Genomic DNA, 15,134 nt, shown 5'->3' with positions numbered 1-15,134 from the left:
GCATTCTCTCCCTCTTTTTTCTTTCCTTCTCTTTTTCTTCCACTTTTCTCTTCCCTTTTCAGTCCTGTGGTTATTATTTGGTGATTTTTTTTCTTTTCTTATTAGCCGGGTGCATTTTTTTTCTTTTTCTCTTTCTTTTTTTTTGGTAGTTGCTACCAATTTTTTCTTCCTTTTTTTTATCCTTTTTATCTCAAACGACAACAGAATAAATAATCTACAACAAGCTGTAAAGTGGAGACCAGTTACACTAGTATTCTGGGGGGAAAAGAGGGAGATATGGGATGCATGCTGGGAACGGAGGTGGTGGGAGGACAACACTGGTGGTGGGAATGCCCTTCATTCATTGTCACTATGTACCATAAATAATTCTGTGAAAAAAAATAAAAATAAAAAAAATTGGTAGGCAAAATGAAAAACTCTCTGGAAGGCCTCACATCAGAGTAGCTAATTCTGACAAAAACAAAATTAGTGATCTAGAAGATGATCTTCACAACATGACCATAAAGTAGAGGAAGCTGGAAAGAGTCTTAAAAATAAATGAACAATGGGGTCTAAGTGTTAGAACAGCAGTAGGGTATTAGCTTTGCATACTACAAACCCCAGTTAGACCCTAGTTCTATTCTCAGCATCCCATATAATCCCCTGAGCCTGTCAGGAGTGATTTCTGAGCACAGAGCCAGAGTAACCCCTGAGAGATGCCAGGTGTGAACCTGCAAAACTTAAAAAATAAAATAAAAAATTAAAAAAAGATAGAAAAAGTCCTCAAAATAAGTGAACAAATAACAATTGACTTTTGAGATTAATTCAACATGCTTTAGGGTCCTAGAGATAGGAAATCACCTACTAAGAAGCAACATTCAAGTGAGAAGTTCTCAGAGCTGAAGAGTGCATGTAACCCTATCCTGGATATCCACAGAGTAGCAGCAATAAGAGACACAAAGAAAATCACCCCAAGGCACATTCTAGTTATAGTGATTAATGCCACAGATAGAGATAGAATATTCAATACAACAAGATTGAAAAGGGAAATTACATACAAAGAAGCAACCTTAAGATTTTCACCTAATTTATCACAAGCAGTTCTGAAGGAAGTGGTGGGACATAGGGAAAAAAACTCAATGAAATAACCTCCTTGCCACAAATATTACCCTTAGCCAGACTTTCATTCAGGATTGAAGAAAGAATACACAGCTTCCTAGATAAAAGTTCAGGAACTTTATAAACTAAAAACCAATCTTAAAAAAGAACAGAAGAGTCTACTTTTAGATTAGACTGAACCCACAAACATTACATACTTCTACAAAAAGATGACACAAATCCCTTGACAATAATTTTTCTCAATATCAATGGACTAAATACACCAAATATGAGGCACAGAGAAGCATATAAATGAGAAAATGTAATATAACATTTTTCTCCTTGAAAGAAACATATTTGAATAGTCGGAGCAAACAAACTCAAAGTCAAAGTCTGGAGGAGAATTCTTCAAGCAAACAACAACCATAAAAAAGACTGGGGTGGTCATACTAACCTGAAAATACACAGACTTTAATATTAAAAAGAGGATAATTTCTTAATAACCAAGGGATATGTACATTAGGGGGAAACCACAGTCCTAAACATATATGCACCTATTGAGGGGCCAGCAAAATACATAAAACAATTGTTAATAGACTTGAAGAAAGACATCAATAGCAACTCAATAGTAGTGGGCGATTTTAACACTACTGTGTCACCTCTTAATAGATCAATGAGGTTAAAATTTAACAAGGATATACTTCTTTGAAGAAAGAGAAGAGAGTGGTTTAGTATATACATATATTGAGCTTTTCATCCTCACAATGCATATGGGACATTATCCAAGATAAAACATATGCTGTGCCATAAAACATAGCTCTGTTGAATCAAGAAGATAGATACCATATCAATTATCCTAATAAAACAATGATGCACTGAAAATAGAAATGAATTACAAACAGATATGGAAAAAACACTTTAACACCTGGAAATTAAAGAGCACACTACTGAGGGTCTGAGAGGAAATCAAGACTCCAGGAACAAAATAAGAATGAAAATACAATTATCAGAATTTATGGGACACAACCAAAGTGATATAAAAGGAAAACTTTTATAGCTATGCCAGCATTCATCAGGAAGGAAGAGAAGGCCTACATGAATAATTTAATGACACAGATTAAGAAATTGGAAAAAAAAGATCAACAAAATGAGCAGAAAGATGGAGTCGGGTGGATATAATAAAACTTTGAGCAGAAATGAATGAACTGGACACAAACAAAACTACAAAACCTTGCTTCAAGTCACTCCTTTTTGTACAAAATGTAAACTGAGTTCTGAAAGACTATGGGAATACTGACCCAAGTAGCAGAAAGCTGACCTTCTCAGGAGGAAAAGGCAAACCAAATTCCTGCCCTGCTGAACCAAGTCTTTTGCCTCCAATCATACAGAATAACTGTTTCCCTGATGGCCCTGCCTCATCACTGATCTTACATCTTCCATGAGGCCTGACTGAGTACATACACCTAAAAGTCATAATATCAAAATAGTGCTTTGAATTTCTGGACAACTTCATTTTGTTTAATGCTGTCATCCCTATAGAAATACACTGAATTGACAGAATAAACAGTTAACAAAAAGAGTTTACTAAATCTGCTATTGTATTAATAACTTCATTGGAGATGAAATGATTTTTTATTTTAATCAAAGTGATTACAAATCTTTCACAGTAATATTTTAGGTATAGAATGATATTGAATCAGAGGTGTTCCCACCACCAATGTTGTCCTCCCTCCACCCCTGTTCTCAGCATGCATGCGTGAGCTCAGCATAAGTGAGTTCTCAGCATGCTGAGTGGATTCAGCTGCAGTAGATTGCCATGTCTGACTCCACTTGAGTCTTCTCAAAATTCTTGAAGGTCATGACTGTAGTGCAGCTTCATGACCAACTTGTACCTCCACGCAAGAGAAAAAAGCTGAGTCAGGATTAAGAGTTAGTCCTAGATAGCTTCGACCACATCTTTAGCAAAAAGATATATTATCCCAGTTTATGTTTACTGCAAGGCTCAGGTTCTTTCTAATAGAAAGAACTTGCTCACATTTTATTCCCACATTTAGGTTATTGAATTATTTGAGGCCATTGGAGGAAGAGTTTTTCGCTTTTTATGTTACACTGGTGAAGGTGTTGTTGTTTTTATGACTGAAACCCAACCACAAACATGTTTGTAATCATGGTGCTTAAATAAAGATATTATTTTAAAAAAGGAATGAGTTTTTGTAGGTTTCAAGAAGCTGGTATAGTGACCATGAATTCCTCTATCTAAAATGGATTTTATCACTCTTTTAACTCTGAATGATAGCCTAGTGTGAAAGGATATTCTTATTTTTTAAATGGTATTTTATTTAAACACCTTGGTTATAAACATGATTGTGGTTGGGTATTCTTGATAGGGCTGCTTTCATTGAACATTTTAGATATATTTTTATTCCTCTCTGGACTGGAGAGTTTCATCTGAGATCACACTGACTTTCATGGAGGTGCCTAATATGCTGACTGCTTTTCCCTTGATTATACAATTTTATCTGTAGGTTATTTTTGTTGCCATTAATTATAACATATCTAGGTGTGTTTCTATTTGGTTCATTTTATTTGGAATTGAATTTCCAGGGTATGGGTAGTTATGTATCTTTTTCTTCACTGTGGAGACATTTTTAACTGTTCTTATTTTAATAGAAATTTGAATAAACCCAAGGCAGGAGCGACTTCTGAGCGCATAGCCAGGAGGAACCCCTGAGCGTCACTGGGTGTGGCCCAAAAACCAAAAACCAAACAAACAAAAGAAATTTGAATAAAATTCTGTCCCTTCTTTCCCCAATTTCAATTTTATTGAAATGCTAGTTTCAAAATAATTACTGTATTATTTTATTGACTGTTTAGTATCTTCAAGTTAAAATTTTAAGAACTTTGCTAAATATCTCCAAATAACCTTTAATGGAATTAATTTATTTACTTATTTTCTTATGTATCTTTATGGTCTTAAATTTTTAATTTCTATGGGACAGACACTTTATATTTTTATCAATACTTGTTTTTCTCAATACTTGTTTCTTCTTGAATGAAAGATTTTTATGACTATAATAAGACTTAGAGTCTTATAAGACTTATATATTGTCATATATAAGAAAATTATTTATACAATATATAAAGAATTGGTTTTGTGATAAAACATACACCTAATAAGAAATGGGAGATATGATGTTTTTGGTATTGTGAAACTTCTTTATATAAGATTAAGCCCTTCTGCTCTTTATGAGCTGAAATTACATTTTGAATTGTGAGAGTAAGACTTATTTTGGATATATAAACCAGATATTTTCATATTAAATTATCAACCTGATATTTTTTTCATGAGAAAGAAATTAATACCTATCTTTTTCTATATCTTTACCTATGCAAAATAATTATTTGGATACTTAATGCAATATATAAAATCTGTACAGCATACTCTTATATAGAAATAACACTAAAATTGTGATTTCAAATTTCCAATACAACCTTCAATTGACTTTCTTTATTGTTACATATAAGTTGCTCTCTTGATTCATGTGTTTACTAAATCTGTGTGCCTGTATATGAATATTTTATTTAATTATTCTGAATTATATATCACTTAAAGATATTAAAAATAGATTCTAAGTTAGGACTTAGTATTTTAAAAATACTTAGTAGAGTTCATTTCTAAGGATATTTTAAAGCATATTGTTTCTTTGATAAAGTAGCTCACTTTAATAAAATTTTGTTTTAAAAATGGTTATAAAAATCCTGATTTTGGTAGAAGTTAGAATTTGTGGTGGGAAAACTGCTCAGATAATATAGACAGGCTCTTTAATTTGGGTAAAAGTGCATGAGTATATTAAAATTAACTAGAAAAAATGATTTATAGTTGTAATTGTGTATGTGTCCCTTTGTTTAAAAAGATGAAGACAGAAACATGGTTAAAGGAAGAGAAATTTGAAGAATTTCTTCATAGTGGCAGAGGTTAAGGCACTCAGAGTAAGAGTTCATCATCTTCTCTAATATTTTCCTGAACAAGGATTGACAAATTGATATTCTGACCTTATATAGTGCAAGTTCCATTTTTACATAGTTTATTACAAGAATATTATTTTTTTGTAAAGGGTTAAGAAGGAAAAAGAAGTGTGAGTGGAAAGGAAAAGAATTGGGCAAAGGAAAAGCATCAGCAGCAATATATATATATATATGTATATATATACATATATATATATAACTCCTAAGTTATTGAGTGTTTATCTTTTTACAGATAAATATGCAGTGCCCTGTCACAGATTCAACACCTCAGTTATATGTTGAGTACGCTCTTGAAATATTTTTTAATTTTGAGAATGATTTATGATATTTTATAATATTTTTATTATAATAATAATTTTTATTTTGACTAAGTTGGATTACATACTTTTCACAGTAATATTTTAGGTACATATTAACATTGAATCAGGGGAGTTCCCATCACCAAAGTTGTCCTCCCACCACCCCCGTTCTCAGCTTGCATCTCATATCCTTCACCCTTACTCCCCCCCCCCCCCTGGGCTGCTAGTATAAGTAGTCCCCTCTGTATCTAGCTTGTTGTAGGTTGGGTATCGATTCTGTTGTCATTGGCTTTGGATTTGGTGTTTTAAGTCCGAACATTTTTATTACTACTTAGTGATCTTAACAACTGTTTGGTCTTTTCATCCTCCATTATTTCCCCCTCAATGTGAGAGGCGGAACATGATGGTTCAAGTTATGTGGTTTTATTTGAAGAGAAGAAAAGAAATAAAATGAGGTAAATATCAAAAAGCCGAAAATGGACCGAGTCCTAGAGGCTCTAAACATTGGTTTGAGAGAAGAAAGGGAAAAAGGAAGAGAAACACAACAACAATACAAAAAGAATAATCAAACAAAAAATCCAATGAGCACTACAGCAATAAAGACAAGCACTACATAATAACCACAGTCCTGAAATAAAAACAAAACAGAGCACACACAAAAAATAATGAAAACAATAACAACAGTAACAAAACCAAAAAAATTTTTTTTGTGCTGCTTCTCTTTTTCTGCATAGGCCCAGTAAATATTGGGGAAATTAGAAAGGGAATTTCCTTGGCCTAAGAGATACAGGGTTTCTCTGTCTTTGAAGTATACTGTCATGGGAATAACTAGACTCCTTGCATGTTCGTTTACTCTCCCCTAGGTCCTTTCGTGATGTATGGAAGACTTTTGCTCCATCATGGATGATAAAATCAGAACTCTGTATCTAGCATGATCACAAACTTCAATCAACACTCTTTGAGCGCTGTTCCTTTCAACCCTCATCTCTATTATCTCTGGGTATTATTACAATAATGTATTTTCTTTTTCTTTGTTTTTTTCAAGCCTGCCTCATCCGGGGGCCGGGCAGCGTGGGGTGGGCCCAAAGAGCCCTGGGCCCGACCCCCTGCCCTGGGGGTGAGGCGAGGCCATATTTTATTTTTTTTAAACCCATAGATGAGTGAGACTATTCTATGATTAATTCTCTCCCTCTGATTTATTTAACTCAGCATAATAGTTTCCATGTCCATCCATGTATAGGAAAATTTCATGACTTCATCTCTCCTAACAGCTGCATAATATTCCATTGTGTATATGTGTCAAAGATTCCTCAAAAGTCTGGAAATTGAGCTCCCATATTATCCAGCTGTACCACTCCTAAGAATGTACCTTAGGAACACAAAAATACATACAAAAATGCCTTCCACACACCTATATTCATTGCAGCACTATTTACAATAGCCAGAATCTGGAAACAACCGAGATGCCCTTCAGCAGATAAATGGCTAAAAAAACTGATTTATGATAATATTACTGGTATTGTTTCATATGGAAATTTTATCCTCACAGGCAGTCATTGGATATCGAAAACTCATTATCTTTGTTGAATAAATGAATCTAATTGAGTGAATGCTTCATTTTAAATGATAATGCAGAAAATGGGCTGCATATCATTTCTTACCAATTGACACTATGAATTGTCATGTGACTTGGTACATTAGTAGAGGTAAGAAATGTCTGGGAATGATATTACTTTATTTACCTTTAAAGAACGTTATGTAATTTACATATATCAGATGATACTCTTATTTATAAAATATTTTATTAAATTGACTATGTTGATTACAGTAATTTTGGTTAAGATTGAACATTGTTCCAAGTATAAATTCACTTTAAATCACAGCATCTGACACAGTCTTTTGTACTTGAAATTTGTTAAATAGATAAACACTGCTAGAAGTTTTCTTTCAAAGATAAATACATCTCAGAAATACTGCCTTTGGGCTGTAGCAAATTTAGCAAGAGGTTTTTGGTTTCTCACTTTATGCTAATATTAGCCTTGAAATATAATACAATATATTCTGTAGGCAATAGTGTTAGATCTCAAAAAGTACACATTTATTGAAAATATTTGTTTGGATGCTAGCCATAAGGCAGATCTTTTGGTTGATTAAAACTCTTCATGCGGCGAAAGTACACCGGCCCAGTGGGGCTCAGCTGTGAAAGACTGTGAGTGTGACCTGTCTATGTCTGTCTACTGTCCTCTTGCGTGAAACTCTTGCGAGTGGGGCAAAAAGAGCCTCCAGAAACCTCGCTCGCCCAGACGCCATTTTCAGGGAGGGACTTCAGAGCATAAAAACCGGCTAACCTTTGCAAAAGCTGGCTCCCTGTGTGTGACACCAGGCGGGGAAAATCCGCGAAAGTACACCGGCCCAGTGGGGCTCAGCTGTGAAAGACTGTGAGTGTGACCTGTCTATGTCTGTCTACTGTCCTCTTGCGTGAAACTCTTGTGAGTGGGGCAAAAAAAGGCTCAGAGGAGCACGGCCGCTCCGCTTCGCTACGCGGCCGTGCACTCTTTCTAAGGAAAGAACTCCATTGCAACAAGAAGGAAAAATCACACTAAGAACGGCGCTATATCACAGAAGCAAACATTTCTCTCTGGACTGTCTTCTCTGTTGCATGCTCGGGCCTAAGATTTGACCCAGTGTGAGGCTTCATCCACGGAGGACTCCCCTCCCTTAGAGGCAAGTCAGCCCATCCAGAAAGGGAGGAGCCAGAGGAGTGTGCTGCCTACATCATATAGACAATGAATACCACTACAACACGTAGAAAAACCCACAATACAAGTGTGACAATGGGGAAACAACGCAGGCCAGCATCAGACATAGAGAATGAAGATGACAATTCTGAGGACCAGATAATGACTGAACAACTAATCAACCTCTCAGATAAGGACTTTAGACTAGCAATATGGAAGGTGCTCAACAGACTCCAAGAAACCATGGATCGAGTTGAACAGAACACTAATAAGAACCAAGAAAATATGAAGGCAGAAATGACAAAACTCCAAACTGAAATAACATGTCAACTAACAGGACTGAAAAAGTCAGTAAACGAAGTGAATGACAAAATGGATAAGCTCTAGGACAGGGTATCAGAAGCTGAGAATAGACTTGGTGCTGTGGAAGATGAGATACATAACAATTCCATACAGCAGGAGAGATTGGACAAAAAACTTAAAGCAAATGAGCAGACAATGGAAAAATTAGTCAAAGAATGGGAACAGATGAAAATAGAAGTCTATGATAAGATCAACAGAAACAACTTAAGAATCATTGGAGTCCCAGAGACCCAGGAAGAAAATTTCCAGGAAGAATCAATGGTCAAGAACATCATTAAAGAGAAACTTCCAGAGCTAAAGAATATATGTGATCAAATCCTGCATGCCCGAAGAGTACCAACCAAAAGAGACCCCAGAAAAACCACCCCAAGACACATCCTAGTCACAATGACAAATCCCACAGATAGAGACAGAATTCTGAAAACAGCAAGATCAAAAGGGGAAATCATGTTCAAGCAAGCTTCCCTGAGATCTACAGCAGACCTGTCACCAGAAACGCTCAATGCCAGAAAGCAGTGGTGGGATATTGTGACAAGACTGAATGAAATGAATGCTTCACCCAGAATACTATACCCAGCAAAACTCACTTTCCGGTTTGATGGAAGAATACATGGTTTCACAGACAAAAAACAGCTCAGAAACTTCACAGACACAAAACCAGTCTTAAGAGAAAAACTGAAAGACCTAATCTAAGACAAGACTACCCAAAAGACACACCAAATTTTGAAATAAAGATGGCGTTAAATCCCAGGACAATTTTTTCTCTCAACGTCAATGGACTAAATGCACCAGTTAAGAGACACAGAGTGGCTAAATGGATCAAAAAACTCAATCCAACCTTCTGCTGCCTACAAGAAACGCACCTGAATAGTCAGAACAAACATAGACTCAAAATAAAAGGCTGGAGAAAAGTTATCCAAGCAAACAACACCCATAAAAAAGCTGGAGTGGCCATACTAATATCAGATAATGCAAACTTTATACTCAGGAAGGTTGTAAGGGACAAAGACGGACATTTTATATTAATCAAGGGGTACGTAGAGCAGGAAGAATTCACTCTCCTAAACATATATGCACCGAATGAGGGGCCAGCAAAATATTTAATACAACTGTTGACAAATCTGAAAAATAATATCAACAACAACACAATAATTGTGGGGGAACTTAACACGGCTTTGTCAACACTGGACAGGTCAACCAGACTGAAACCCAACAAGAATATACTAGACCTGAGGAGAGAAATGGAAGAAAGAGGCCTAGTGGATATATATAGGAAACTCCACCCCCAGAAAACTGGATACACATTCTTCTCCAATGTACATGGGACATTCTCCAGGATAGACTACATGCTGGCACATAAAACATACCTCCATAAAATCAAGAGGATAGAAATTTTGCAGACTACCTTCGCTGACCACAAGGCTCTGAAATTATTTGTGAACTCCAAAGGGACTCAGAAGAAACACTTTAACACCTGGAAGTTAAACAGCCTCATGCTCAATAACCAGTGGGTCCGAGATGAAATCAAGGAGGAAATAAAAAGGTTCCTGGAAACAAATGACAATAAAGACACAAACTCTCAGAACTTATGGGACACAGCAAAAGCAGTACTGAGAGGAAAATTTATAGCTTTGCAAGCACACATCAGGAAGGAAGAAGGAACTTACCTGAGTAGCTTAATGACACAGCTAATAGAACTAGAAAATGCTCAACAAAAGGACCCAAGAATAGGAAGACAGAAGGAAATAACAAAGCTGAGAGCAGAAATCAACGAAGTGGAAACTCAAAAAACAATCGAAAGATCAACGAAAGCAGAAGTTGGTTCTTTGAAAAAATAAACAAGATTGATAGACCACTGGCAAACCTAACAAAGAAAGAGAGAGAGAGAAACTTGATAACTCGTATCAGGAATGAAAAAGGAGAGATCACTACTGATATGACAGAGATTCAAAGGGTAATCAGAAACTACTTTGAAAAACTCTACGCCACTAAAAATGAGAACCTGGAAGAAATGGATAAATTCTTGGACTCTTATAATCTTCCACGGTTGAAGGAAGAGGATGTAGCATATCTAAACACCCCCATCACCATTGATGAAATTAAAACAGTAATCAAATGTCTGCCGAAAAACAAAAGCCCAGGTCCAGATGGATTCACTAATGAATTCTATCAAACTTTCCAAGAGGACCTACTGCCAATCTTGGCAAGACTCTTTCATGAAATTGAACAAACAGAAACACTTCCAAATAGCTTTTATGAAGCCAACATCACCTTGATACCTAAACCAGACAGAGACGCTACCAAAAAAGAAAATTACAGACCAATATCACTGATGAATGCAGATGCAAAGATCCTCAACAAAATCCTGGCAAATAGGATTCAATGCCTCGTTAAGAAGATCATCCACTACGATCAAGTAGGTTTCATCCCAGGAATGCAAGGCTGGTTTAACATCTGTAAATCTATCAACATAATACACAACATCAATAACAAGAAAAATAAAAACCACATGATCATATCAATAGATGCAGAGAAAGCATTTGATAAGGTCCAACACCCATTCTTGATCAAAACTCTCAGCAAGATGGGAATGGAGGGAACCTTTCTCAATATAGTGAAGGCCATCTACCACAAGCCAGTGGCAAATATTATCCTCAATGGAGAAAAACTAAAAGCCTTCCCTCTAAATTCTGGCACAAGACAAGGCTGTCCTCTCTCACCACTCCTATTCAACATAGCACTGGAAGTACTTGCTATAGCGATTAGGCAAGAAAAGGATATCAAGGGAATCCAGATAGGAAAGGAAGAAGTCAAGCTCTCACTGTTTGCAGATGACATGATACTCTACTTAGAAAACCCTAAAGACTCTATCAAAAAGCTTCTAGAAACAATAGACTCATATAGCAAGGTGGCAGGCTACAAAATTAACACACAAAAATCAATGGCCTTTCTATATACCAATAGTAATAAGGATGAAATAGACATTAAGAAAACAACCCCATTCACAATAGTACCACACAAACTCAAATATCTTGGAATCAACTTGACTAAATATGTGAAGGACCTATACAAAGAAAACTATAAAACTCTGCTCCAAGAAATAAGAGAGGACACACGGAAATGGAAACACATACCCTGCTCATGGATTGGCAGGATTAACATCATCAAAATGTCAATACTCCCCAAGGCATTATACAGATTTAATGCCATCCCTCTAAAGATACCCATGACATTCTTCAAAGAAGTGGATCAGACACTTTTGAAATTCATTTGGAACAATAAACACCCTCGAATAGCTAAAGCAATCATTGGGAAAAAGAATATGGGAGGAATTACTTTTCCCAACTTTAAACTGTACTACAAAGCAACAGTTATCAAAACAGCATGGTATTGGAATAAGGATAGGTCCTCAGATCAGTGGAATAGGCTTGAATACTCAGAAAATGTTCCCCAGAGATACAACCATCTAATTTTTGATAAAGGAGCAGGAAATCCTAAATGGAGCAGGGAAAGCCTCTTCAACAAGTGGTGTTGGCACAATTGGATAGCCACTTGCAAAAAATTAAACTTAGACCCCCAGCTAACATCATGTACAAAGGTAAAATCCAAATGGATTAAAGACCTCGATATCAGCCCCAAAACCATAAGATATATAGAACAGCACATAGGCAAAACACTACAGGACATTACAGGCATCTTCAAGGAGGAAACTGCACTCTCCAAGCAAGTGAAAGCAGAGATTAACAGATGGGAATATATTAAGCTGAGAAGCTTCTGCACCTCAAAGGAAATAGTGCCCAGGATACAAGAGCCACCCACTGAGTGGGAGAAACTATTCACCCAATACCCATCAGATAAGGGGCTAATCTCCAAAATATACAAGGCACTGACAGAACTTTACAAGAAAAAAACATCTAACCCCATCAAAAAATGGGGAGAAGAAATGAACAGACACTTTGACAAAGAAGAAATACGTATGGCCAAAAGACACATGAAAAAATGTTCCACATCACTAATCATCAGGGAGATGCAAATCAAAACAACGATGAGATACCACCTCACACCCCAGAGAATGGCACACATCACAAAGAATGAGAATAAACAGTGTTGGCGGGGATGTGGAGAGAAAGGAACTCTTATCCACTGCTGGTGGGAATGCTGTCTAGTTCAACCTTTATGGAAAGCGATATGGAGATTCCTCCAAAAACTGGAAATCGAGCTCCCATACGATCCAGCTATACCACTCCTAGGAATATACCCTAGGAACACAAAAATACAATACAAAAACCCCTTCCTTACACCTATATTCTTTGCAGCTCTATTTACCATAGCAAGACTCTGGAAACAACCAAGATGCCCTTCAACAGACGAATGGCTAAAGAAACTGTGGTACATATACACAATGGAATATTATGCAGCTGTCAGGAGAGATGAAGTCATGAAATTTTCCTATACATGGATGTACATGGAATCTATTATGCTGAGTGAAATAAGTCAGAGAGAGAGAGAGAAAAACGCAGAATGGTCTCACTCATCTATGGGTTTTAAGAAAAATGAAAGACACCCTTGTAATAATAATTTTCAGACACAAAAGAGAAAAGAGCTGGAAGTTCCAGCTCACCTCAGGAAGCTCACCACAAAGAGTGATGAGTTTAGTTAGAGAAATAACTACATTTTGAACTGTCCTAATATTGAGAATGTATGAGGGAAATGTAGAGCCTGTTTAGGGTACAGGCGGGGGTTGGGTGGGGAGGAGGGAGATTTGGGACTTGGGTGATGGGAATGTTGCACTGGTGATGGGTGGTGTTCCTTTTATGACTGAAACCCAAACACAATCATGTATGTAATCAAGGTGTTTAAATAAAAAAAAATTAAAAAACAATAAAAATGACCAGACTTCTTAAAAAGTGCTCTTTATCACTTATCTTAAAATACAAATCAAAACAACACTGATTTATCTTCACCTTATACTAGTGAAATTTGGGAATATCAAAAATAATATATAGAACCAGTGCTAGAGGAAAGAAGGAGGAAAAAGAAACCCTAATCTACTACGGGAGGGAATGTCCTATATTTTTCAGCCTCTATATGAAACAATATAGAAACTTCTAAAATTAAAATAAATAAGCATTGGACTTCCATATGATTTGGTAATATCATGTCTTGGCATCTAGTAAAAAGTTACAAATCTACCATTTTGACAGAACATTTGTATTCCTATGTTCATTGCAGCACTACATACAATAGCCAAAATCTGAAAATGACCCAAATGTCCAATAAAGAAATAAAGATTAAAGAAATTAATAATTTCTGAATAAAAAATGTGGTATACATATGCATACATATACATGTGCACACACACAGCACATATACCCTGGTCATGTTCTCACTGAAGGTGTCCTATGCTCTGTCTGTACACACACAAACACACACACACACACACTTCTTGAATATGATAAATAATGAAATTGTGCAATTCACCTCTATATGGAGAGAGCTAAATAGTAAAAAGTAGAATGAAATTAGTCTGGTGTGGAAAAATATCACAAAATAAATTTTCTCATATGTGGAATATGTTAAAAAATGTAAGAAAATAACACATTCTCAAGGGTGACATAACTAAAGAATTAAATTGTGTTATTGAGCATACCAAGGTGACATGAAAGTAGGAGAAATACTTGGAACATTGCTAGAGAGACAGTTGGGTGGTGGATTTGATATCGGTACATTATAGGCATGAAACTATCCTGACATATATTTGAAATTATGGTTCCTTGATAAATTTTAAAAAATCATTGAAATAATAGAGGAAGATTAAGAAAAGTGTGTATTGTATCCATAATTGCCCTGTGTTCCATGTGAGGTTGAAGTGCATTAAGTAAAATAAAAAATAGTAAAATAAGCAAAACACTTTGAAAGTATTTAAAGGATTCAAAAATCACTATGTTAAAGGAACACTGCAATAAAAAAAAACAAAGAAAAAAAAAAACTCTTCATGCTATTGCCTTTTAACCGGTCAGGATGGTTGAAGGTTGCTGAAGGCTGGAATGATTTTGGCACTTTCTATTTTCAGAATATAAGCTCTATTTTCTCCACTGAAGTCTTGAGTCTTTTAAAAGTTACCTATGAAGATTAGAATTAATTTCTTACGAATTCATGTTAATGCTGATATTTTGGCCTTTTCACATGAACTACAAGTATTCTTTGACATTTAGAATGGTGAATCTTTTATATAACTTATCAATTTACTTTGCTTAATTCTGTTAGAATAAAATTTATGGAAATGATAGGGCAGATAATATTTCAATAGGTATGAAAACAGCATAGATCTGGTATCTCTACCAGGGCTTTTGGATGATCAGGTGTATTGTCAATGAGCAGTAATATTTTGAAATTAGTATTTGTTTCTGAGTAGCAGATTTCAAGGTTGGACTTAGAATATTTTATAAGACTTGAAATAAATAAATATTCTATCATTCTGCTTTTGTTGCTCCATTTATAGAGCAGAGGTACAATAGATACAGTATCATTCACAAGGGCCATAAGACTATTAGAATAAAATATCAACACTGACTTCAATTTAGAGTTCTCACTTAGTCTGTAAAAAGAGAAAAAGCTTATTTTTTTGAAA

Source organism: Suncus etruscus, chromosome 19, assembly GCF_024139225.1.
Source record: "Suncus etruscus isolate mSunEtr1 chromosome 19, mSunEtr1.pri.cur, whole genome shotgun sequence".
In the NCBI taxonomy this organism is placed as follows: domain Eukaryota; kingdom Metazoa; phylum Chordata; class Mammalia; order Eulipotyphla; family Soricidae; genus Suncus; species Suncus etruscus.
Note: the sequence above shows the minus strand (reverse complement) of the source record.